Source organism: Monodelphis domestica, chromosome 2 (assembly GCF_027887165.1).
Source record: "Monodelphis domestica isolate mMonDom1 chromosome 2, mMonDom1.pri, whole genome shotgun sequence".
NCBI classification, from domain to species: domain Eukaryota; kingdom Metazoa; phylum Chordata; class Mammalia; order Didelphimorphia; family Didelphidae; genus Monodelphis; species Monodelphis domestica.
Window position 1 is genome coordinate 433,241,424 of NC_077228.1, and position 26,610 is coordinate 433,268,033.

A 26,610-nucleotide genomic window follows, 5' to 3' on the forward strand; every position below is an offset into this window, starting at 1 on the left:
AAACTGTCTTTTAAACAATTTTTATTTTTGAAAAAAAAAAAAAGATTATTTATCCTGGTAGTGGAAGTAGTATCAAAGCACAGAATTGTCTATGTATCACCTTTGTTTGTTATCCTTTCTTTTATTCTCCCTTATCAAAAAAACTGTCCAAATTTCTTCTCAATTAAGGATGAGACTGGATAGTGACTTATAAATCAAACCAAAAGTCTGAGAGAAGGAATTAAACTACAAAAAATAAAGATTAAAAACAATACAGATGGAACCCTTTTTTCAAAAGCTTTTTCAAAATAACAGCAAGAGGAGGAAGGAAGGATCTCACAGAAAAGTGTGTCGAAGGGAGGGGGTTAAAATGTTAACTTTGATTGTGTAACCAAATCCTTTTTCTTAGAGCACCAACCTAATGCCATTTTTAATAATTTCTTTTCAGTTTGATTTCCAAAATAATCTATAGATTTTTTCCTTTCATTCATCTTCCATCTCATTTTAGTATGTTTTGCTTTTTGCCATGTAAATATTGATCCATTAGTCATTTTACAAAATCAGAGTAACTTTCTAAATAAAGATGATATGATCACACAAGTTTCTATTACATCTGTTTGTATTTGAGTCAAGGCACTTCCACAATTTATCAAAAGAAGTTTGATTTCTAATTCAGTCTTCCAATATTTCAAATAATCACAAAAAATGAGTCTGGGGTTATCTGCAAAATTTAATGTATAAATTTGCTTCTTAGTTGGTTCCTAGTACCAGGAAATACTGGTGTTAGAAGGGGCCTTAAAGAGCAATTAGTTCAACTGTTTCATTCTTGTGCCTGGATCATTAGGCACTATAATGAATTATTTCCTCTTTAATTCCAAAGTTTCTATTTTCTTAAAGCATGACATTATTAAAAATTGCTACTAAAATAATTTTCTAGTTTTCTATAGTTAATTAAAGTATCAAAATTGATGTTATCATTTTTAGGGAAAATGTTAAAATCTCAAACAGGTAACTTTTTTTTTTTAACAAATCAGGAAAAAAGATATTTTAAGGAGGCTTTGAAGCCCTAATGCTCAAAAAGAACCAAAATAATGTCGAAACACATAATCATTATGCAACACCTTTGTTCACTCCATTTTTATACAATTCTAATTGTTAACAAAATCTATTACTAAGTCATACTACCCAGTAGTTCTAGGAGTCCTGGAGGTACATAGAATAATTAATGTCAGTGCCATGTGAAAGATCCTTCAAACAATTATATATAGCATTCATGTTATCCCCCCACTCTCCCAAGTATTCTTCCCTTGACTAGATTAAATATTATCAATTCTTTCAACCATTATTAAATATAATATAGTTCCCAGAACCTTCCTGGTTACTCTTTCTGATGACAATGGGAACAATTCACTTCAATTTATATTTATTATGTGCTTTCTATGAGCTAAGTTTGGAGGATACAAAGACCAAAAAAAAAAAGTCTTTCCTATCAAGAAGCTTATATTCTTCGGGGAGGAAACAATGTACACATAGGAATAGTTAACATTTGAATAGCACTTCCTATGTACAGGGCATTGTGCTAAGCTCTTTACAAATAGTATCTTATTCCATTCTCACAACATGTCTCTTAAGAGCTAAGTATTATTCTCCCAGATAGAAGAGGAAACAATAAGAAGTGAGAGCAATCCAGGCATGGGGAATTTCTTGTGTAAAGGCATGGGTATGGCAAATGGAATGTTATAAACAGGCAACATCAAGTAGATCAGTTTGGAATGTCGAGTGTATTTAGGGGAACAATATAAATCAGTTTGGAATGATTGCAAAAGACTATATTTTAGGTTTTTCTTTTAAAAAGAAGGCATTTAGGGAGCAGCTGGGTGGCTCAGTGGATTGAGAGTCAGGCCTAGGTTCAAATTTGGCTTCAGACACTTCCTAGCTGTGTGATCCTGGGCAAGTCGTTTAACCCCCACTGTCTAGCCTTTACCTTTCTTCTGTCTTTGAACCAATACACAGTACTGATTCTAAGACAAAAGGTAAGGGTTTAAATAAAAAAAAGGAATTTAGAACAGAACATAGCACTTGCAAAAAACAGTTTAGCAAGGGTATAATCTCTGCTGAAAACATCTATTTACTATCTATTTATATGGCTTTGAATGCATTCATTAATTTATTATGAATGTAAACATTAACATGGAAATTTCAATATATAAAGAACATATGACTACATATGAAACTGTTCATGTTGACAAAACAGGTTTTTAAAGATTAAAGATAAAAATTAATTAATTAAAGACTAATAAAATTAGTCTTCTTCACTCCCTTCTTTTAGCATTTAACATTCCTTTGTGTTTGAAAAAAAGTTTGATGCTTTCTTTTTTCCTATTTTTTTTGGTCATCCCTACTTTTACTCCTTAAGTCCCAGAAAATAGAAACTCTCCATTATGACAAATAATTCAACCAAAACAAATCGGCATATGGAAATGACTCAGTAGAGACATGATCCTTACTATCAACCAAAAGTATGTGTCTGATGGGACAACTAAATGGAACCTGTAACTGGGCTAGACAAATCTCAAGGCTATTTCTTCAATTCAGATTTGTAGGTGGGAAAAATCTAGCCATCCTTTCAAAGTAATGGTTTTATGTGTTTTACGAAAAGGTACAAATTACAGTTGACTAGTTTATGATTACTCCACTTTTTTTTTTCAGAGAACAAGCAAGTGCTGATTATATTTCATTCATCAGGTACAATACAACACTGTAATAGCCTAAGAGTCACTGAAAGGAGATGTCCACGTATATTGAGTAAGTTCTGCAGAACACCTTAAGTCTTTTCTCTTTACTACCATGGCTAGCCCTCAAGGAAACTGTTTTATATCATACAAACAGAGATTATTGTGTTATCTGACATCTGTTGCAGATGCTTCCTGCAGCTTTCCAACAAATTTCCATTAATACAAAGCTTTTTGAAAGTCAGCATATAAAATGAAACATGAAAAGTAAATTGCTTAGTTTTAAATGATCTATTAAAAATAAAAACACCTTACCTTCCATCTTAAGAACTAGACAATGGGGGTTAAGTGACTTGCCCAGGGTCACATAGCTAGGAAGTATCTGAGGCCCAATTTGAACCTAAGACCTCCCATCTCTAGGCCTGGCTCTCAATCCACTGAGTCACCTAGCTACCCCCTTAAATGATCCCTTTAAATTTAAATGATTCATTTGACCTAAAGGTATGAGTGATAGATGTAGACATAATCTTTTTTTTCTTCAAATTTTAAATTTATTTGATGTCATCATGAGCATTTCTATAACAAAAAACTCTTAATGAAAAAGTTGCCAAAGATTAAAATGTAGGCTTATTTTTTGCAGCTCAAAAATACTTAATATTTTTTTTTGGAATACTGGATAAAGAGCCGAAATTTAAGTTACTCTAATCATCAATTAAAAAAGGAAGGGAAAACCAGGAAAGACTTCATTATTATTAATGTATTTGTAAGTTTATTGCATTTCAAAAGTCTTAGTGAAGTTTTAAGCTTCATATGTATATTGTGCTTGTTTTTGAGAAATTAAACAATACTCCAAAAAAGAACATCCTAAAACCATGTAATTGAATGAACCAATTGTTTGCTTTTGCATTTTTCCATTTGGTTTAAAATATACTTAATGTCAGCTCAAATGTCCATTTTCATATTAGAATCAATAAAATTCTAGCATTGTTTGGAGATTCTAAAATTTAGAGGCTGTGTTTTCTATATACTAATCTCCTGGAGGCAGCTAATACTTCTCTCTTTTTGTTCCAACTTCATAGAAAGGACTAAAGGTTCAGTATGTGCCAACTGGAAAATGCAAAGATTTTTCAATTAAAATAACAACAACAACAAAAACAACAACCCCAAATTTTTGGCAGCTTTTGGATATTCCAGTCATCTATTAGACTACTTTAGGGGATCAGACTCATTCATTCCCCATTCTCTAGCACAGAATGTTACTTACTATCTACCACAAATTCAGTAAGACATTAGAAACAAAGGCAAATTAAAAAGGTTGATTAGTCTTCTGCTTTGGGTTTTAATATCCATTTCCTCTTTCCTTTCTACTATTTGTACTTTAATTTCCTGTTTGTCTCTTCCTACTCCCTAAACTTAACTACCAGTTCATATCTCTATAATCAAATTGAGGCAAAAAAAAAAAAGATTATAGGGAAAATATTCTTCTTCTATTTGCATTTCAAAGGGCTTTATTTTCCCATTGAGTTTTAGGAGTTGATTAGTGTTTATTGTCACATTCTTCACTTTTTTTTTTTGAAGCACATTTTTATAAGATGAAGGGAGTGGTAATCTATTAAACTCTAATGGTACAAGGTAGCACAAATTCTAACCCTCCTTTTGTAATAACTTTAATGAATGTGAGTAGAAAAGTTCCTTTTCTTTAAATAGCAAAATGTTGGAATAATTGATTAAGTAGTACATTTGCCATTCTGATCATAAGCATTTCTCATGCAGAGTATAGTAAAAGGAACAATAGAGTATGAGCATTTTTATGCTGACTTCTTTATGCAAACATTCAACAAGTAATCATTAAATGTTCAGTGCCATCAGGCTCCATGTAGAGAAGGAAAAAAACAAAGATAAAACACTGCCTGATCTCAAGGAGTTTATAACCTATGTTGGTGGTGAAGCAGAAAGAGCTCATACAAATGTAGACATACACCAAACATACACAAAGTAGATGCAAATAATTGGGAAGAAGATACTAGTAGGTGGGAGGACTAATCAGGAAATTGGAAAAAAGATTCATATAGAACAGTGGTGGCAAACTTATGGTGCAGAGGCTAAAGATGGTATGAATAACACTCTCTGTGAGCACACAGCTGCCCTCTCCTTCCTTCCCCCCATCCCCACAGACTTTATTACTGGAAAGGCAAAAGGCCTCTGATGGAGCTGCTCCCTTCCTCGTCTCCACTGTGGCTAAGGACCATTTTTCATATCACCTGCCCTTCTGCCCAGTAGCCTAATGGGAGGGCACAGGGGGTAAGGTGGATGGCCTCATCCCCTGTGTGGGATAAGTGGGCAAGGATGGGGCATGCCCAGCACTCCATGGAGGGAAGGGCCATGGCACTTGGTTTGGGGGGTGGTGTCAGGCACTGCACTCAGTCTGGGTTGTGGGGTGGGAGCCTGGCACTCCATCCCTAAAAGGTTCACCATCACTGATATAGAACATTTTGGGGGGCTTATTCTTGAAGCAAATGAAAAAAATTAAGAGACAGAAAGGAGAAAGGAGAGAATACCTGGTAGGGGGAGAAACCAGTGCTGTTAAGAGATTGATAGATATGTATAATTAGTATTAAAGTCACTTTGATTGGACTGTAGTGAATGTGAAAGAAAGAAATGTGTAAAAAGTCTCGAAAGGTAGGAAGGGGGCAGTTTGTAAAGAGCTTTAAATGCTCAAGAGATGACTTTATGTTATGATCCTAAGGTACTAGAGAATTATATAGTCAAATTTAAGCTACAAGAAAATAACCAATGACTACATAGAGGACAGTTCAGAGTAGAGTTTACTTTAAAATGAAAATATTCTCCCTCACTTCAGCAGTCATAGAACAAATCTCCATTAGGGAAGTAAATAGTAAGATTTGTTTCCATTTAACAGGTTCCATAGAATATCTCTGTTGCCATGAAGATATTAAAAAAAGGAAAAAAGATGATTTGTTGAAAGTAACTCAAGTTTGTAACTATGTGTAACAAGTTTTTTAATTTAAAGCCCTTTTGCAGGTGAAAGATGACACAAGGAGCACACGGCTTAACTCTAAAAAGTGTTTAGGGCTCTTAGGAAATTTTGATTCATGGTATGGACATTTACCATTACCATAAATCTGAATCCTCATTTAGGCTTCTTCCCATACTGCCCTGGCTTTTTAACTCATTTCCTGTTTTGGACTTCGCACCTTCCCTATTGCAAAATGTTCAAGGAGGACTAAAATCTCCAGTTTAAGGACTAACTGCACTTTCAGGACTGTTCATCCACCTTTGGTGTCCACTTTTTCATCCAACTCTCACCTGTGACTGCAAGAAAATGTGTAGCATGTGCAGTGGCTCCACCCCAGTAAACTGCCTTAGCAGATAGGCTAAACCAGTTTGAGGGTAACTGATGAACCATAAACACATCAGTGAATTACCTCAAACATGTGAAGATTGCTCTAGCAGAAGGGGCAGATGAGAACGGTTTGGGCCAGAGGCCATAAGGGCAACGGAAGCAAGTTCTGTGGAGCACATAGAGCTCAGTCAGACATTGAATATGCCAAGGTCATCTACCACCACAAGTTGTCTTGATTTTGTCTTGGCATTGGACTTCAGTGACTCTTGTATAAAGAATGAGGCAGACAACTTTGTGCAAATCTGCCTCACTTAAATCCAATTTTACCTACAAGTCAATAAATCACCCTGTAATGTCATTGGTACTTTTTGCAAAGGAAGTACAAATAATGGTTCCACAAATCCCTAATATACCTTTCCTTTTTATTTGTTCTTTCTTAGGCAACTAAAAGTTCTGGGTTTGGAGTTAGGAAAACTTTGGTTGAAATCTAACTTCAGAAACTTATTAGCTCTATGACGCTGGGCAAGTCATTAAACCTTCATCGGCCTCAGATTCCTCATCTGTAAAATGAGAATAATAAAAACACCTTCCACAAAGGGTTGTTTTGATAATCAAATAAGATAGTGCATGCAAAATATTAGGTAAACTTTTCAGTGCTATGTAAATATTATTATTATTATTATTTCTTATTTTCTAAAGAGAACCACCAACTCCAAAAGCATGAGTAACTTGAATGGCACACTCATAGCCACAATTTAGTATTTTCAATAGCAAGCAACTGGTATAGTAGGGAACTAAAATGAATCCCTTGTAACCCGAATCTATTTTTGAATGGGGTTTCCCAAACCTATGTTCTAATTTTACAAATTTTAGATGACTTACTTAATGGTCACTACATAATTGACCCCTGTCAAAGTCAGGACTTTGTCACAACAAGATTGATTGACTGCATCTGTCAATCACCAAACAACATCAAATATTTACTTGGCATCAGATACCGTGTTAAGCAGTGAAGCTTCAAAAATAAAAATAAAAGTCCCTGTCCTCAAGTAGTTTACATTCTAAAGGGGAAAAACAACATATCTATATATCATATATAGATAATACATAGCATGTATACAAGAAGATTCTTTGATGAGTGTGGATCATAGCATCTAGGAGGGAGATAAGGAAAGGCTTCTTGTAGAAAGGGAATCTTGAATCAAAGAAATAATTATTGATTTCATTGAAGAGAATGACAATGAGGAGACAACATGTAAAAATCTATGGGATATAGCCAAAACAATTATCAGGAGAAAATGTATATACCTGAGTGCCTTATCAACAAAATAGAAAGGGAGGAGATCAATGAATTGCACGTATAATTTAAAAAAAAACTAGAAAAAAGAAATTTAAAAACCTCAAATAAAAACTAAATTGGAAATCCTAAAATTCCAAGTACAAATTAAAATGGAAAGTAACAGAATTATTGAACTAATAAATAAGTCTGGGAGCTGGTTCTATAAAAAAAATAAAATAAAGAATTGATTAATTTAAAAAAGAAAGAAGAGAATCAAATTAATATAAAAAATGAAAAAGACACTCTAATGTCTAATAAAAAGGAAATAAAGGTAATTATTAAGAGGTAGTTTTCCCAGTTATATGACAATAAATATAAAAATCCAGGTGAAATAGATACAATATTTATAAAAATATAAATTGCTTAGATTAACAAATGAGTAAATAGAATATTTTTTAAATCCTATATCATAAAATTGGGAAACAGTATATGAAAAAATTACATTTTGATCAACATCTCACAACATACCAAGATAAATTCAAAATCGGTAAATGACTTAAATATAAAGAGGGAAATTATAAGTAAATTAAATGAACATAGAATTCTATACCTGTCAGATCTATGGGAAAGGAAAGAATTTAAGACCAAGCAAGAGGTAGAGAATATTACAAAATGTAAAATGAATAATTTTGATTACATTAAATTAAAAAGTTTTTGTACAAACAAGACCAATGCAACCTACATTAGAAGAGAAACAACAAATTGGAAAAAATCTTTATAACAAAAACCTCTGACAAAGGTCTAATTTCTCAAATTTATGAGGAGCTAAATCAATTGTACAAAAAAATCAAGCCATCCCCCAATTGATAAATGGGCAAGGGACATGAATAGGCAGTTTTCAGATAAAGAAATCAAAACTCTCAATAAGCACATGAAAAAGTGTTCTAAATCTCTTAATTAGAGAAAAGCAAATCAAAACAACTCTGAAATTCCACCTCTCACCTTGCAGATTGGCTAATATGACAGCAAAGGAAAGTAATAAATATTGGAGGGATGTTCCAAAATTGGGACACTAATGCATTGCTGATGGAGTTGTGAATTGATCCAACCATTCTGGAAGGCAATTTGGAATTAGACCTAAAGGGCTTTAAAAGAATGCATGCCCTTGGATTCAGCAATATCACTACTAGGTTTGTAACCCAAAGAGATAAAATAAACAACAGTGTTTATAAAAAATATTTATTGCTGTGCTCTCTGTGGTAGCAAAAAAATTGGAAAATGAGGGAGTGTTTCTCAATTGGGGAATGGCTGAACAAATAGTGGTATATAATCGTGATGGAATACTACTGTGCTATCTATAAAGAATGATGAACTGCTTGATTTCTGTAAGAAGTGGAAAGACCTACATAAACTGATGCGGAATGAAATGAACAGAACCAGGAGAACATTGTACACAGTAACTGAAACACTGTGGGATGATCAAATGTGAAAGATTTTGCTATAAATAGCAATAAAACGATCCAGGACATTCCCAATATACTTATAAGAAAGAATACTACCCACATCAAGATAAAGAGCTGAGGGCGTAGAAACACAGAAATCCCCCCCCACACACACACACACATATGATTTATCATTTATTTATTTGATCATATGATTTGGGGTTTTGGTTTTAAAAGATTACTCTTTACAAAAATGAATAATATGGAAATAAAGCATTGAGTGATAATACATGCAAAACCCTGTGCAATTGCTGTCAGCTCCAGGAGGGAGGAGAGAAGACAGGAGGGAGAGAACATAAATCATGTAACTATGGAAAATTACTTAAAAAATAAATAAAAATTAAAAAAAAGAAGGAAATCTTGAATTGAGTCTTGAAATAAAACAGAGTTTAAGAGGGAGAGAGAAAGTTATATTTTCTTAACTTTAAAGACTGGCTTTCCATCCACAACTCATTGCTACTTTTGCCATAGATCCACACTCATTTTGAAACAGTCAGCATAAATAGGCCAGCCAGTTTTCAAAGCATGCAAAATTGAATGTCTGACCAGATGTTTCTACCATTAAATTACCATCACATAAAAATGTATCCACTTCTTTTTTTTGCCTTGTAGGATTCTAGGGTACCATGCAAATAGCCATAAGTTTTAGCAAAAATTCTCCATTTTGAAACATAACTGAATTGGCCATAAATCTGATCCTAAACAAGAATTTATGTTTAATACTGCGTTAAAGGAAAAATTGGACCAGATTTTTCTTGATTTAACTAAATTCTTCAACATTCTTAAAGCCATAGCTCTATACCACCTTTATATGGTTTTGGTCAGTATCATGATTCTAGACAACTTGCTATATCTAATTGTGTCTTACATGTGCCATCACTATTTAGAATACAAAAGAGTTTCAAGTTGCACTGTATGTGTATTGGTTCTAAGGCAGAAGAGTGGTAAGGACTAGTCAATGGGGATTAAGTGACTTGCCCAGGGTCACATAACTAGGAAATGTCTGAGGCCAGATTTGAACCTCAGACCTCCCATCTCTAGGCCTGGCTCTCAATCCACTGAGTCACCCAGCTGCCCCCGAAATTCTATATCTTTAAAAGAAGATCAATCAACAACCTCTAGATTGCAATTTCTTCAAAAACTGAATTTGAGGCTTCTTTATATAAGTAGATAGACTACAAGAATTCAGTTAAAGTTTCTTGAAGATTATGTTTCTTCTAAAGCTAGCAAAGTTGGACCAATTACTTCTGCCTTCTATAACAAACTGGATTGCCTATTTTATTTTTTCTTTTAGATTTCAATGTGTACCTCCAATTCCAATGAATATAATTCATTTTAACTTGAAATTATAGATGAAATGTAATATGTTAGGAACACTTCTGTTCTTAAATTGAAGTCTAAGAGAAGTTTATTTCTCCTCCTAGATTTGAACAGAGGAAGAAAAACAGAGGCAATTTCAGGTTTTTAAAATGGTGTGGATGTAAAACATCTAATTGAAAATGCAAACCTTGATTAAATGCCTACTATGGGCAATGCTGTGAGCTAGGCAATGGGATAGATGCAAAGTTTGGATAAGTCCCTGGATGATTTTTGTAGAATCAGACAGAGATAACCTTTTGTTAACTGGGATTAATAATCTAATTTATAGTAACATTTTTCTTTCCATCCTTTGTCTCTTTTATAGACTTTTGTTCATTTTTTCCCATTTAACATTCAACACAAGATGGTTTAGTAAAGATAACCAATATACTACTCCTTTAATTATATCTGGTCTAGAGTCATTGTAACTATTCTAATAATGGCAACTGGAAGGAGGAAACATTGAAGTTATTGACTAAGAGTTTAGAATGACTATGGCTTTAATTTATTCAAAAATATCTATTCACTAGTATCTGTTGCTACACAGAGCCAGGAGCTGACTGTAAGGTACTCCAAAGGGAGCTTTTGAACTCTGTCACAGATCTTATAAATACATCCTGGCTTTCTAGGTTCAAGGCAAATGAGTTTCTGGTTTTATAAATCACCTTGGGGTGAACTTACAGGTGTTGCTGTGTATAAAGCCTTTCCTCCTCCACACTAAAGATAATAATTACATTTTAAAAAGCAGAAAGGAGTATCTGTTTTCAGCATGTTATACACCTACACATATATGTATATACATACACACATATAATGAATACTGTGTGGGGGTAAGATTTATGATCTTTTACCTCACTGGAAATGCTATTAGTTTCTTAAAAGGATGTCATATGTATAAATCTTTAAATCAGAGATTCTTAAACCGGAGCCTGCAGACTTGGGAATCCAAAAGATTTTAGGAGATGGGTGACCTTGGATTGAAAAAGAAATACAACTTTACTTTAATTAACCTCTCATTGAAATTTGTCATTTTCTTCAATTATGAATATAGGCAACAAACAGTCTTTGAAAAGGGGGACTATAAGCTTCACCAGACTGCCCCAAATATCCATGATACATAAAAGATTAGGAACTCTTGCTTTTGAAGACATACATAGCTTTATGGTCACACTTCAGGGAGGAGGAAATTCAGAATTATCCTTAGACAGTAAAGAGTCTGAGGTCACAATGCCTCTCTACTCTCTTGGCTTCACCAGTAGTTTTATATAGGTGAAATTATTTTAAAATGAACTTCCAGTAAGTCTTAAAGGGGAAAAGATATGCAGTTTGAGGGGAGTACCTAAAATTGGGGAAAATCAACCTGAACTGCTTTGTCCATGCCATTTGCGTCCCTGGGTTGCAACAGCAGAACAGGCATCCCCAAATTGAGAAAGTCTGATTTTGGCCCAGTTTGTAAGACACAGTAATGATACTGTATAGTACTTTTGCACAATATTCCATTACTAATCTAATGCAACCCTTCCAATTGAATTAGAATCCCCTCCACAATATCTCTGGAATATAGCCATTCAATATCTGTTTGAAGACTTCCAGGAACATTGAACTTACTACTTTGGGCAGAAAGTCATCCATTTATTGTCAGCTGTAGTTATTAGAAAGTTCTTCTTTGATTAATCCTCAAAGTGCCACCTTGTGAATTCTACATTTGATCCTGCTTCTGCCTTTTGGTCTTATACAGAGTAAATTCATTTATGATGCATTTGCATAATTCTAGAAGACAGTTATGCTATTCTTACTGTTATCTCTTCTAGAAACTTATAATACTTCTTTTAATCATTCATCAAATAATAATTTCTAGATCCATCCTTGTTGCTTTCCTCTGGCCATACCCTATTAATCTATATCCCTCTCAAAAATTGGCAATCAGAACTGGACAAAGTATTCCAGATGTGACCTTCACGTATTTATTGATTCAACATTAAATTTCTATTGCTATAATTCAACCTGATACTGCATTAAGGGTTTTGTATGTTTTGTTTTAAGCAGCAACATGATGAGGAACTCAACAGTTGATGAAGTAGTCCTTTTCATCATTGAAGAGCATGAAATCTTATTTTTGGGAATTTGTACCTTTTTAACCTGACCTGCAATTCCATACAAGTCCCTCTATGAATGCAATCAGCACTTTTCGGTAATTTATATGCTTAGAGAGTTGCCTGGGACACTGTGTATCAAGTCAAGTTGGGTCAATAACCATTTATTAAGTACCTGCTATGTGCCAGGCACTATACTAAGTGCTAGAGATATGCAGAAAAGTAAAAACTGTCTCTCCCCTGAAGGAGCTTACATTCTAATGAGGGAAACAATATGCAAATATGGAGGTACATACAAGATATATACAAAGTACTTATATAAGGCAATGGTGGAACCTGAAAGGATTGTCTTTATTATACTGACACCTACCTATTGGCCTTAATTTTGTCTTCCATATCAACATAAAATAAACTACATGTACTTCCTTTTATAAACTTATCTCACATCAATTTTCTTTTATGTCAAATATTCCATTTTTGGTCATATCTTACACCCTCTAGTGATTTCAATTACTCTACACGTCATTATTTACTTTCCTCTGGACATTTTTTACTTTGTGCATAGCTTTCAGAAACACGTAACTGGATCTAAGACTCGACGTTCTTTGTCTGGTATATACAGGCCAAAGGGCCTATCATACACTCTTGTCCCCTGTTCCTTGATATAGATTTTGTACTTTTACACTGATGCAGACCAAGTTTTCAGTTTGTTCTGTTTTATCCCCATTAAATAGTTATTTTAGATGGTTGGTTCATATTGAGCTTGAGATCAATTAAAGTCCCAATATTTTTACACATGAAATCGTGTCACACAAGCCATTGCTCTAATTTGGGGGGGGGGGGCTAGGATATAATAGATCTAATATTATATGTGTTGAATTTTATATGAATAGCTGGAATTTTGAAAGCAAATCCTTGCAAGGGAAATACCTGAAACATGATTTGATCACAGAATCCTAGAGTTAGATGGGATCTCCAAATTCATATAGTTCAGTTGTTCTTCACAGTTTTTGTGTCATGGCCCCTTTTGCAGTCAGTTGAAGCCTTGGGATTCCTCAGAATGTTTTTAAATATATAAAATAAAATACACATAATTAAAAAGAAAACCAATTATATTGAAATATACTTATCAAAATATTAAATTAGTTCACAGGCTGAAGGTTAAGAATCCCTCACTTAGCCAATTCATACCATCACAAGAATCTTCTCTACAACAATGCCAAAAAAAGTGGTTATCTAGCTTGTTCTGAAAGACTTTTGAGGGGCAACCATTACTTCCCAAAGCATTTCATTCTACTACTGGATGGCTCTAGTTATTGGTAAACTTTTCCTTATATCAAATCTAAATTTTCTTCTTTGTAACTTCTCATCCCTAGGGACAATAAAAGCAACTCTAATATTACTTTCACATGAAAATTCTTCAAAGCCTTAAAGGCATCTCTCCTGTTTGACAGTATCCTTTTTAGAACAGGCAAAATCTTCAGGCCCTTCAACTATCATGCATGATCTTAAAGCTTTTCCTTACTACTTTCCTCTGGATTTTGCACAGCATAATTTCCTTCATAAAATCACAGATATAGAAGTAGAAGGGACCTTAGAGGCTAGATAACTCTACCTTTATTTTACAGACAAGGAATTGAGGCTGAGAAAAGTAGGTGACTTGCCAAAGGTTACAAATATTAAGTGGCAAATCTGATTTCACATCTAGGTCCTCTGCCTCAAAATCCAGCACTTCTGTTGTACTGCTGGCTTTACAATGTAACCTCCTCTCTAAAAGGTGTCCAGTATCGAACACTGTTCTTCAAATGTTGTCTGACCAGGGCATATCATAGTGGAACTATCATTTTCTTAATACTAGATATTATGCCTTTCAATTCAGTCTAAGATCACATCAGTTTGTTTATCTATATCCTCTCTCAGTCTCTATATCTCTTTTTCTATGTCTACCTTTCCCTCTTCCTATATATTTCTTTCTTCCTCTTTCTTGCTCTCTTGCTCTTTTCCTCAGTTTATTCTTCCTCTCTTTGTCTTTGTCTTTCACTCTCTCATCATTGTTTCTATTCCTTTTGTTCCTTCTCTATCTGCCCCTCTCTCCTCCCTGTGTACCTGGGCTTGAGTCCACAAATAAGAAAAAAACCCAAACCTTTCCATATTTTGAGAGTGAGAAGAGGTGGATGGAACAAGAATAAAGTCCATTAAAAAGATGACTATTGATCATTAGCTTAGGGTAGGTAAGTTGCTTATGCCTTGGGGGCTGGGGAATCCTAGTATCCAGATTGGTTCACAAGGAATGTAAGCATAGAATAGGAAGAACATTTCAGTGTAGAATGGAATCCCAAGCTGGCAGCAGCTTGCATGAGGCAGGTTTAGTAGAGGAAATTATGTTAACCTAGCCATGTAATATAGAATAGAGGATCCAGTTATCAGTCTAAGGACATAAGACTATAAAAGCCATTTTGCAATAAGAATAGAGAAGTGTCAAATCATTAGTCAGTCAACAAACTCATTAAATATTTACTATGTGACAGGGTAAGTGTTGAGAATACAAAAGAAGATATAACCACTGTCCCAACACTCATGGAGATGACATTATAATGGGGAAGACAACATGTAAAAAATTATACTTATCTAAGAACTATTCGGATCTTGAATTGGAGGTAATCTCAGAAGAAATATATGTGGTCAGAGAATTATGTCAACTCATCCTGGGTAGAGTAGAAAAGATCTTTCTATTTTAAATAGCTCTAATTTTGCTCCCTGGATTTTTAAGTGTCATTCCTCCCTCTTGGATATTTCCTTAAACCATGTAATAAGAATTATTATCAACGTAAAGGGTTTCATATGGCTTCTAAGGAGAAAAGGAAAAAAAAAACACCCTGAGTTTTGACTTGTAGGTCAAGATAGATATGAGAGGGATCAAATTCAGGAAGAGACATTGCTCTTGAGTGGTCAAATTCTGAAGCTTAAATGGGAAAGGATGGAATGCATTCACCTTTAAGGTGTGTGTGGAAATGGGAAGTAATTTACCACTGGGGCATATCTTTATGATCCTCTCTATTTTTTAAAACTAAATAAAAGCTGGAATTTATAATTCTCCTTGCTACATTTTATTTATCCTTGATCTTAATATCTTAAAATCTTACTCAGTTGATTCATCATGCTCTCTAAATGATCCTGGGTTCTCAAAGGCTATGATGCTCTATGACAGCGGTTCTCAACCTCTCAATTTGTAGCAATGAGAATACATAATGCATATCAGGTATTTACATTCCGAATCATAACTGTAGCAAAATTACAGTTTTGAAGTAGCCACCAAAATAATTTTTTGGTTTGGGGTCACTGCAACATGCAACATGAGGAACTGTATTGCGGGGTCATGGCATTAGAAAGACTGAGAACCACTGCTCTATGAGATTCTATTACTATCTAAGGACTAATCTAGATAAGCTTATAGAGAGGATTATTTTAACAATGTAAGCCAGCAAGTGGCCAAAGTAACTAATGAAGACATATTAAGAACTGTGATCTATGCTGGGGAAGAGGCAATTCTTAAATAGTTATTTCAAAAAAATTAAAACCAAATTTAACGGGATTTTTAAAATTTTATTTTTACCATTTCAGGTGAGGGAGACTTTTTTACATCTAGACTTTATCAAACAAGATATGAGTTTAACAATATCAATTTCATGTTATCTACAGATATGATCACCTTTCTATGTGTCTTTAAAAGCCATTGATACATTAGAAAGGACAGAACCCAGCAAACCTACACTAGTGATATTTCTCCATGTTGCCAGTAGTCAAATAATCATTTTTTTCAAGTTGTCAGGAATAAAAATTGCTTCATCACAGTCATTGTCTATATCACAATTTGGCATATATTTACTTATTTTTATTAACTTTTATATATCATTTGTCTTTTCATATACTTATACCTCATTTTCTCATCAAGAGAATGAAGTCATTGATGAAAGGTCCTTGAAAGTAGACTGTCTTATTCACCTTTGTATCCCAAGGACTAAATAAAGTATCTTGCATATTCTAAGTGCTTACCTAATATATATTGATTGTGATTTGTGGAAAGCAGAGTAGATTGGAAGAGTCAGCAAAAGAAAAGAATCAGAACTTATGTATGATTTCTCTGGGTCGAGAACTGGCAAGTCAATAGTATCCATTAAATAAGCTTTCATAACTGGAAAGACCTCTAGGAATTGATGCAGAGTGAAATGAGTAGAACCAGGAGAACATTGTACACAGAAACGGAAACATTGTGGCACAGTCAAATGTAACAGACTTTTCTACTAGTAGCAATGCAAGGATTTAGGACAACACTGAGGAACTTATGAGAAAGAATGTTACTCACATTCAGAGAAAGAACTGTGGGAGTAGAAACACAGAAGAAAAATATATGAGTTATCATTCGGCTTGATGGGGATATGATTGGGGTTTTGAAAGATTACTCTATTGCAAATATGAATAATATGGAAATAGATTTTGAACAATGATTCCAGTGAAATGGTTTGTCAGTTCCAGGAAGGGGGAGGGAAGAGGGGTTGGAAAAACCATGAATCATGTAACCATGGAAAATATTCTAAATAAATTAATTTTAAAAAAGAAACATTCATAACATACTAAATAACAAAGCACACAGGCAGTTTAAAACATTTTTATACACTCACACTAAAGTATCTACTAGACTTTCCTTTCTATAAGAACATACAGGTACCATAGAATCATGAGATTTGAGAGTTGTTGGAAGGAACCAGGAGACATCTGGTCCAACCCATGTTAGGAAGGAATTTTTAATATAACATGCCAGACAAGTGATTATACAGCCTTGCTTCAAATACTGCTAAAAACCCTGCCATTTCTCAAAGGAGCCCATTCCACTTTTGGTCAAGTCTAATTGTGAGGAAGGTTTTTTTTTTTTACATTAAGCCTAAATTTACCTCTTCAAAACTTTAACATGTAACTACTACTTCTTCTCCCAGGACCAAAGTGAACAGATCTAATTCCTTTTCCATGAGATGTCCCTTTCAAATATTTGAAGGCATTTATATTGCTCTAGACCCCAAAGATTTCACTTATCTAGGCTAAATATATCCAGTTCCTTTGATCAGTCTTTATGACAAGGACACAAGGACCTTCATCAAGAAGTAAAATGAATATTCATGCTTATTCATTTACTTTATAAAATAAGGAGTTGAAGAGAGTAGTGCAAGATTTCAAGTAAGGGCACTGAAGGAATGACATTCAAATTCCTGCCCTATGTGAATTTGTGCAAGCCACATTTTAGGATACAGTTTCCTCATTTTTCAAGTGAGGTGATCAGGCTAGAGAATCTCTAAAGTTCTTTCCTACTCTAAATCCTCAAACTAATATGGAAAAAGCCTTTTTTTTTTTTAAACCCTTACCTTCTGACTTAGAGTCAATACTGTGTATTGGTTCCAAGGCAGAAGAGTAGTAAGGGCTAGGCATTGGGGGTTAAATGACTTGTCCAGGGTCACACAGGTGGGAAGTGTCTGAGGTCACATTCGAACCTATGACCTCCTGTCTCTAGGTCTGACTCAATCCACTGAGTCACCCAGCTGCCCCCCAAAATGCCTTTCTGAATGAATAGTTTTAGTCTTCTCGTGCCTATATGATACGGTAAATCAAACAGTTAACAAAATTTTACTGGTTTTAGGATCTTCATGGTCCTGCTTGGACAAGTGAAAATTATTTTACATTGGTACCTTAAGATATCTTTGTAAAAAGTACTTAAAACTTTTTTTTCCCCAGGTAGTTAAACAATTCATTTCTTTTGCTAATTTTTTTACACTAATGTTTTGTTTATTGAAATGTTTTTCATGGACAGTAAGCTTCAGCCAAAGATCTCCAAATTATTATGAATTCTGAATAAGTGGGTTTGGAATTAATGAGATTTTACTGTGTAAGGTATGATAATAACTCACTGAGTAACAATTTTAAATTTATTTCTCTTCAAATGACTTTTGAAAAATAAAGTACTTTGCTTTCTACTTCTAAACATTTTGAGTCTTTAATGAAAATCTAGTAAATACTTGACCTTTTGGAAAAAACTGTTAACTAGCAATACAAAAGTAGACATTTAACTCTAGGGGACCTTTGCAATTTAGAACATATATAAGTATCCTGGTGAAGTGTAGGATGAGAATCTGATGTCTCCTCCTGAGATTCATCAGGTTTGAAGCATTAAAAAAATTCCATCTTGATATGTTTTTATAATTCCATGTAAATCATAAATTCACTCAAATAAAAGATTATATTTATGCATAGAAAATCACGACTCACTTTTTATAACTTTTTATCTTCTTTCCATAATTCTTATGAGGTTCAGAACTACTTTACCACAACCACTAGTTAGAGAAAAGTCTAGAAAATCTGGCAATTCTTAAATTTAGACTTCTTCAACATGGTTAAATAATAGAAATCAAATACTTAAGGATTCTCTTCCACAGGCTCTTACAATGCTGAACTAGGCATATTTGCAACAAGTTAAAGAAGCCATGGCAGCTTTATTGGTTGATTTAGACTTCAAACTTTGCTGTTGTTTTCTCTGTTCTGCACCAACTGAGCCAGAACCTTAGCTCAGCCAGAATGAGTGAGCTTTGTGTTCTGTGTCACAAAGCACTTTCCTTGTTCGTATTAATTTGTTTAAATTTAAGACAGTATCTTCACAAAATGTCAAAAATTCTCCAGGTGTCTTCCTTGATCTGAAGAGGTACAATTTTTATGGAATTCAATAAAAAATAAAATAGTCTTTAGCTTTAAAATTGTGTTAGTTAATAAAAACATCTATTATCTATCAAACAAAATAGTTTGGAATTTTAAAAGATTTTCATGATACTTGCTAATTCAGCAAAATAAGTTTCTTTGGTTGTTAGGCAAATGTTGGGTGGCTTTTTCCCTCTTAGTCAATCTATTTAGAATGATCTTGCTGTTTGTGAAAAAAGTTTGTGTTTTTCTCTAGTAGAAATTTGAAATATTTCAGATGATCCAGAGCAATTAGACAAAATTGGAGATGACATGAATTTTTTAAATTCAAGGATGCATTCATATACACTTATCATCTCTGACTCTGATTATAATAAGTAGATAGAATCCAATGCCATTAACTTCATATAACATTAGGCTCATCTACAACATTTTCAACAGTTTCTGTATGCATTACTCTGGCTAAAGTGATGCCTTTGCTAGAGGCAGATGGGTAGAAAAAGTATCCTTTGCAGAAATCTTTGAAAGATTCCACTGTTTTTACTTCCTGCCCATTCCTCTTATTCCTCCTACCTGCCTTGGTGTCATCTTCTCTTCTAAAAGGTCTATGTGCTCCAGAGAATGGACTTCCAAGTGTAAATAGTTCCTTATAGATGTGGTTCTGATTTAATTTCCTTTAAAGCAAATCTAACCTCAACCTTGATCAAAACTCAAGTTGGAATGGAGCCATTTGGTATTTAGACCACTTATGACCACTTTACTTGTTTTAAGGCATTCAGTAGGACTGTATGATAAATTTCTTTCCTTCAACTCCCCCACCTCTCTCCAAAAAAAACCCCAGACATTAGTAATGGGGGAGGGGAGATGGAAACTCCACTTTTAAACTATTCTAAAAGTAATGAAGCCATTAATGATTAAGAAGAGAAATCATGGTGGGGAAGGGGATTGAGTTCCTCATTACCATCAGGAACAAATGCTGGCCAAATGCCATCAAGAAGTAGATAAACTCAGGAGCCCTGGCTTTGAACATAGCCACACCTATCCATCTCCCACTGATAAGATAGGGAAGCAACTTTATAGAGAAGAGGCCAACCAACCTAACCAATTACCATGCACAGGGCAAGCAAATCAGTGAGGCTAAAGCAGCAAGACACTCTGAGGCAAATAGAGGAGGAAGCATGTGTCAAGCAGATCAAACCACCTTGATCACCATCTCCCCTCTGATTCCAACAAGGACAACAGAAGATCCTGAACCCTAGAGCCCAGGGAAAAGCAATGTTTCCAGCCCAATGCCCTCAGTCATGCAACCCCTGTGGAGATACAGCCTGCTCCTGTAAGTTCTGCAGTAACAGTGATTGAAGGCTCAGAAAAGAAAGTTCTTGACACAAAAGTCCTTGGCTCTTTAAAATGGTTCAACATCAGAAATTGATATGATTTTGTCAGTGGCAGTGACATTAAAGAAGAAGCATTGCCAGCTGCTTTGTTGCTGCACACTAGTAGGCAGGGGATCTTTCCATTTGCCTTGCAGCTGAAACCTGCCATATATGTGGTATTCTACATTAGTATGAGTTCTTTGAAAACAGAGACCATCTTACTTTTCTATTTGTATCTCCAGTCCTTAGCACAGTGCTTTGCACACACAGAGTGCTTAATAAATCACACTCAGAATAGGCATTTTAAAGAGAACTCAAAGCAGATTGGCCTAGAATTGGAGAGGGCTTTCAAACTCATTATTTTATGTCATAGTCTCTTTCTCATTCAGAATAATAAATGTTGGGACACATCTGAAGGATTAAAAAAAGTGAGGGGCAGTTGGCATAGTTGATACACATACTATGTTCTGTGAACAAAGAAGATTTTTACTAATCTTCCATATTATGAATTCAAGATCTTTCATAAATGCCAGACTCTATGAGATTAGGTATTAGTGTCATGGGGATGTATTTTTTTAAAGAAACAATTCATATTACACCTAAACATTCTAAAAGTAAAGAAATCTGTCCTTCCCCAAGCAAAATAAATGCATTTTTCAAGGTTATGTGCAGAGATGGATTGTTTTATGCTAATAACTATAAAAGTAGACAAAACTTCTTGTTCTTCTGAATTATTTTAAATTACAGTAATAAAAAAATAGGCAATATATATATTTCTGGACATTGGTATCATTATTAATTGTATGTTATCTAGTATAAAAATATTTTAGAAATAAAGCAATTCACCTAATATGGTTTCTCAGATACTTCAAAAAGCACTAACAGGTGGCATTTAATATAGGATTTTGAAAATCTGGTAAGCAGACCTAAATCCAGATGAACAAAAAGTTATGTTGTAAAAAAATCAGTCACTTCTCAATTCCTCCCAAGTAATCATTTGCAAATGTAAATATATATAGTCTAAAAACTGGGGGGAAAACAGACACACACGAAGTGAATGCTTCAAATGCAGAAAACCTCCAGTCTCAGAAATGGTTAGCCCTATATTGCCACCAAACCACAAGATTTCTTTTTTATTACTTGTGGTATGTGTCTCAAGAGGAACAAATTCAGAGAAATAGACACACCACCACCACCCTAGGGAGAACTACAAAGTTCTGGAGACAAATCTTGTGAGGTGGGGGGAGGGGGGATCTTTAGGAAATGAACTGTTTTTTGAAGGGTTGGTTGGAAGAGTAAGAAAACTCTGAGAAGCCAGGTTCAGTCTTCCCTGGAAGGTTCTAAGGTTCAACAAAGTGAACCAGAGAAGTCTTGGCCTCTAGATTGTAGTGGAGGGCATGGATGTTGGGTGGGGTCCAGTTACCGTGGGTACACATTTGTTCAGGGCTTCCCTGCCTTTTCTGGGAATTCAGAGCTCTTTCTAAGTTGATGCTGGTTGTGGACGATGTGCAGTTAGCATGCTCCCGCTTGTGAAGAGCAATCTAACCATCTGCGGCTTCCCATGGACAGTGCCTGTTCCTCCTCCATCCTTAAGTCCTCCGACATTTTTCAGACACAGGGAGGTAGGGAGAAGAAGGAGAAAACGGCCAAGTCCCTGCACCCTGCTGTTGCCGCAGCAAATGAAGAGGGAGGGAGAGGAGAAAGGGTTGAGAGGAGGCAGCTATGGAATAATAAAAAGAATCACTATAATATACTATGAGGATGCCTCCGAAACACCCACCCGGGCAGCGGCTATAAGGTTTAGTGGGAGTTCCTCACCCTCACCTCCGCCCCCTCCCCCTTGCAGCCGTTCTCTATGAAATTTATTCCATGCCATATACATATGAATTCCCTTTTCTTTGATTAAATGGAAGAAACAAAAGAGAAAGAAACATCCAAACAACCTTATATTTCGCGAATGCAAGAAGGTATTTGTCTCCTTTTCATACACACCTTTTCCACGGAATCGGGTTTTTTTCTCCCTTTAAGGTTAAGATCAAGAAAACACACACAAACCTGTTTGTCTGCTTGCCATTTCTAATACCACTCTCATTTCTCTAAATAAATGAAAATCAACTTTAAATTTCTCGATTCCCTTCATCTTCTTCCACCCCGAACCCCCTTTGCCCCATTCCCTGGTGATAGCAACCTTGCCCGATGCTGCTGCTGTCGGCTTACCCCACACACAAGCAGCAAGAAGCAGCAGCAGCAGCATCGCTTCACAGAGCACGGGGGACACAACTGAGGGGTTCCCTGAAAAACCAGGATACCCACCCCATCTCCGCATACCGGTTGGGATGGGAGGGGAACGAGAAGAGCCAGGAATGGCAACATTTTAAGATTCAACTTGCCAAGCCAGGGGACTCGACTCACCCCTCTGCCCTCCTTAAGCAGCAGGGAGTAGCGGTGGGGACCCCTGCACCAAGAAGGCTCCCCCGCCCCGCCAGTGTATTTGCAATTGTACTCTCCGCCCCCTCTTCCTCCCTCCCTTGACCCCCCCTTTCTCTCTGTCTGTGTCTCTGCCTCTGCCTCTGTCTGTGTCTCTGTGTCTCGGTGTCTCTGTCTCTCTCTGTCTCTGTGCCTCTGTCTCTGTCTCTCTGTCTCTGTCTCTGTCTCTCTCTGTCTCTGTGCCTCTGTCTCTGTCTCTCTGTCTCTGTCTCTGTCTCTCTCTGTCTCTGTGCCTCTGTCTCTGTCTCTCTGTCTCTGTCTCTGTCTCTGTCTCTCTCAGTCTCTCTCTCTCTCTCTTTCTCTCTCTCTCTTTTTCTCTCTCTCTCTCTTTCAAAAATTCCATCCATCGGTAAAAAGCAGACATTTTGATGCCATTTACTTAGCAACGTTCAGCTTTAAAGGAAATGTCTTACCCACCCGCCTGGAGGTGTGGGCACAGCACCGAAAGGTCCGAGGGGAAAGGCTGGGCTGCTTGGTCCTCTAGCGGAGCAGGTTGGCTGCCATCCGCCCAACTTCAGCACCCAGCCGGCAGGGAGAGAGGGAGAGAGAGATAGACAGAGGGATGAAGGGGAGGGGTGGGGGGGAGGGGGAAAAGGGGAGAAGGCAAACAGCGCGCATGCGCCCTGACAGAGTCGTCTCCGACCAAGCACAGCTGGAGTTGCCGCTTCTTAGCCCCCAAGCGCGGCGGCGCGTGAGTCACAGCCCCACCCCTCTCCCCGAGAGGGTTCCCTAGCCTGCTCCCTGGCGTTTGGGTCTGCGCCCACTGTGTGGAGGGTCCGGGGTGGGAGTAATACGGGGGCGAGATAGGGGCCAGGAGCGAAGCACTCGGGAGGAAGCGATCAGAAGGAGCCAAGGATCCTGGTGGCTTTAGGAATCAAGCCTGCCTCCTATTCTTAAGTCTTGCTCTGAAGACTCCTAAGTTCCTAGGCAGCTCAAAGAAATTTGCTATGTTTTCCCCGCAATCCCTCCTCTCCGTATTAAAATAACATCATTTTCTTTCAAAAACAAAGCCGAATAAACAAAACTCTCCAGTTCTATTCCCCTTAGAAAGCTTTCCCTCTGAGAGGTTCAAGAAAAGGTGCAAAGTTTAGCAAGCGTCCAGTTTTGTTCAGCCATCAACACTTAAACTTGGTTTAACAACAACAAAAAGCCTTTCTGCTTGAATTACTTACCCAGGAATTGTGACAATCTTTCCCAATAATTGTTTCAGATTGCTGAATATGCTTCCACTATATTCTGTTGCACGTGGCCTAACTCAGCATACTGGTCCAGGGTGGCACATAATGACTAGATAGTTCTGTTTAAAAGAAGCAGATTATTTTACAAGACCACATTCTGGGGCAAAGCTTAAATCCTATTAAGAAAAAAAAAATGCTGATGCCTGAAATCTGGTGCAACCTCTAGGGACAGGTAGGTAGTCAACCATATCTGTTAAATGTTTCCTTACAAATGGAGCCCCGCCTTCGAGTGACTTAATGGATATTTAGATATTTAATGCTCTTCTAATGTAAGATTACCTCTAGGATGATCAGATCAAATCGTGAAAGGAGGATAACAGTAACAAGTATGTGCCATTTTCCACTTAGAATATTTGTGCAAAAAACAAATAAATTTCTTACTGGGCTGATTAAGCTTTATTATCTCCCTACTTAAAGTGGGCTCAATGTTTCTCTCTCTCCCTTCCTTCTTCCCTTCCCTGACCTTCTCTGTTCTCTGCTCCTCTTTCTCCTTCTGCTTTCCCTTTCATTCCCTTTCTTCCCCCCCCCCCCATGTGTATGTATATCCATCATACTCAGTATGTTGGAAGCTCTGGCATGCATGTCAGTAATTTTCCCTTTTAATAAACTATCTCTTGCTTCTGTAGACTAGAACAGAACTACTCTGAGGACAGGTTTGTTGTATTGACAATACACACACACTATGTGTATATGCACTATATCTGTATGTGTATTTCAACTATGTGTATATCCACACTGTATGTACTATACAGGTTGTATGATACACATGTTATACATACATACATATCACCACATATTAACTTGTGTGTATGTGTGTATAGAATATAAATATATACATATATGGGTTTTACATTATATAACATTATATTTTGTTGTTGAGTCATTTTTCAGTCATGTCTGACTTCATGACCATATTTGGGATTTTCTAGGCAAAGATACCAGAGTGGTTTGCCATTTCCTTCTCTAGTTCACTTTAGAGATGAAGGAACTGAGGCAAATAAGTTTAAGTGACTTTACCAGAGTTACACAGCTTGTAAGGGTCTGAGGCCAGATTTAATGTAAGAAGATGACTCTTCCTAACTCCAGGAACACTATTGACAGCACCACCTAGTTGCCCATATGTCATATATGCATGTTTAACTGTGTATTGCTTATATGTACATGTGTTTGTATATTTTTATTATTAATCCCAAGAAATATTCATTTTCCTATATGTGACACTGAAGAGGGTTCTATGCTTGAATATGGATGTTTTTAAATTATTGAACTTAAATCTTTAGGCCTTAAAATACTGAAATACAGAGGACATAAATGTAACGGAAGATATGGAAACAGTGGTGTTCACATTTACACAAGACCAAACTGACTTTGATTGCTACCTATGTTTAGACATTACTAGAAATATAGAACAAGAGAACTCTGAGGACAAGCATGGAAGATTGTCTTTTATTTGTGTCTATAACTGTTATTGAATTTGCAGAACCTGGTTGCTGTTGTTGACTTTGCCTCTTAGAGTTGCAGCTGGCTTGAAGCCCTTATAAAGAAAAAAAAAAGACCACTCTTTTCCTGTGATTTGCACACCGGGCTGGCCTGTCTGCTACTATTGTTTCTCAGCTGCCCAAAGTTATACAATACTGTTTCTTCTGTCCTTTCTATTTAAGGATTATCCTACTTCAATTCTTCCTATAATGACTGAACTCAAGGGTATAGTTTAAATTCTAAATCACTAAGCAAAAAATTCAGTAAGAACTGCCCTAAAATCATATTTTCAGTAAAGAAAGACTTTCTTTTTAAAGTACTGGGGCAACTTGGGTAATTGTTTTTAACTCTGACTACTTTGGTAAGTTATAGTCAACCACAATCTACAAATCATTTGTGTTGTAATGGAATTTTGCTACTGTAAATTACATTCTAGAATGTCATTTGTGATGTTGCCCTTAATAATTTGGCTCAAACTATCTCTCAAATTTGTTGCACCTTATTTCTTGTCATGTTCTCCATATTCCAAGCTAAATGGGCCTACTTGTTCACTTCCTTCTGTATATTCCATTTCATCTTTGCCTTTGTGCCTTTAATTCAGACTTTCTCTTATGTTTGGAATGTTTTCCTTCACCTTTCCCTCTTAGAATCTCTAAATCATCATCAAGACTCAGCTCAAGGGCCACCTCTTACACAAAGAGCTTTTGTGGATCCAGCCAATTTATTAGTGTTGTCCCCTGTTTCATGCAAATATTTTTCTTATCTGTATCAAAAAGATAGCTCTTTGAGCATTGGGTTTTTTCTTTGTGTCTCCAGTGGCAAACACAATTCCTGTCATAAACTAAGCAATTAATAAATGTTTTAAATTGTTTAATAATTTATTCTTTAGCAGAGGTCAGATGGTTGTACTTAAGGAGATAGATCTTACACATATTTTAGTCCTAAGTCTTAAAATTGTTTACATAGAAAGTTAAAGACCACTGAATTGTT

General features: G+C 35.9%; 1 protein-coding gene across 2 annotated transcripts in view; it reads right to left on the minus strand.

Moving 5' to 3' along the window:
- Positions 1-23,521, minus strand: part of RGS17 (regulator of G protein signaling 17) — a 204,302-nt gene extending 180,781 nt beyond the window's left edge. Inside the window, exon 1 of one of the 2 annotated variants that reach the window (XM_007484780.2) lies at positions 23,321-23,521. The gene's annotated coding sequence lies outside the window, so the exon portion shown is untranslated. The remainder of the gene's footprint in view (positions 1-23,320) is intronic. The other variant, XM_056818962.1, reaches the window with a different exon arrangement.
- Positions 23,522-26,610: the final 3,089 nt, after the last annotated feature.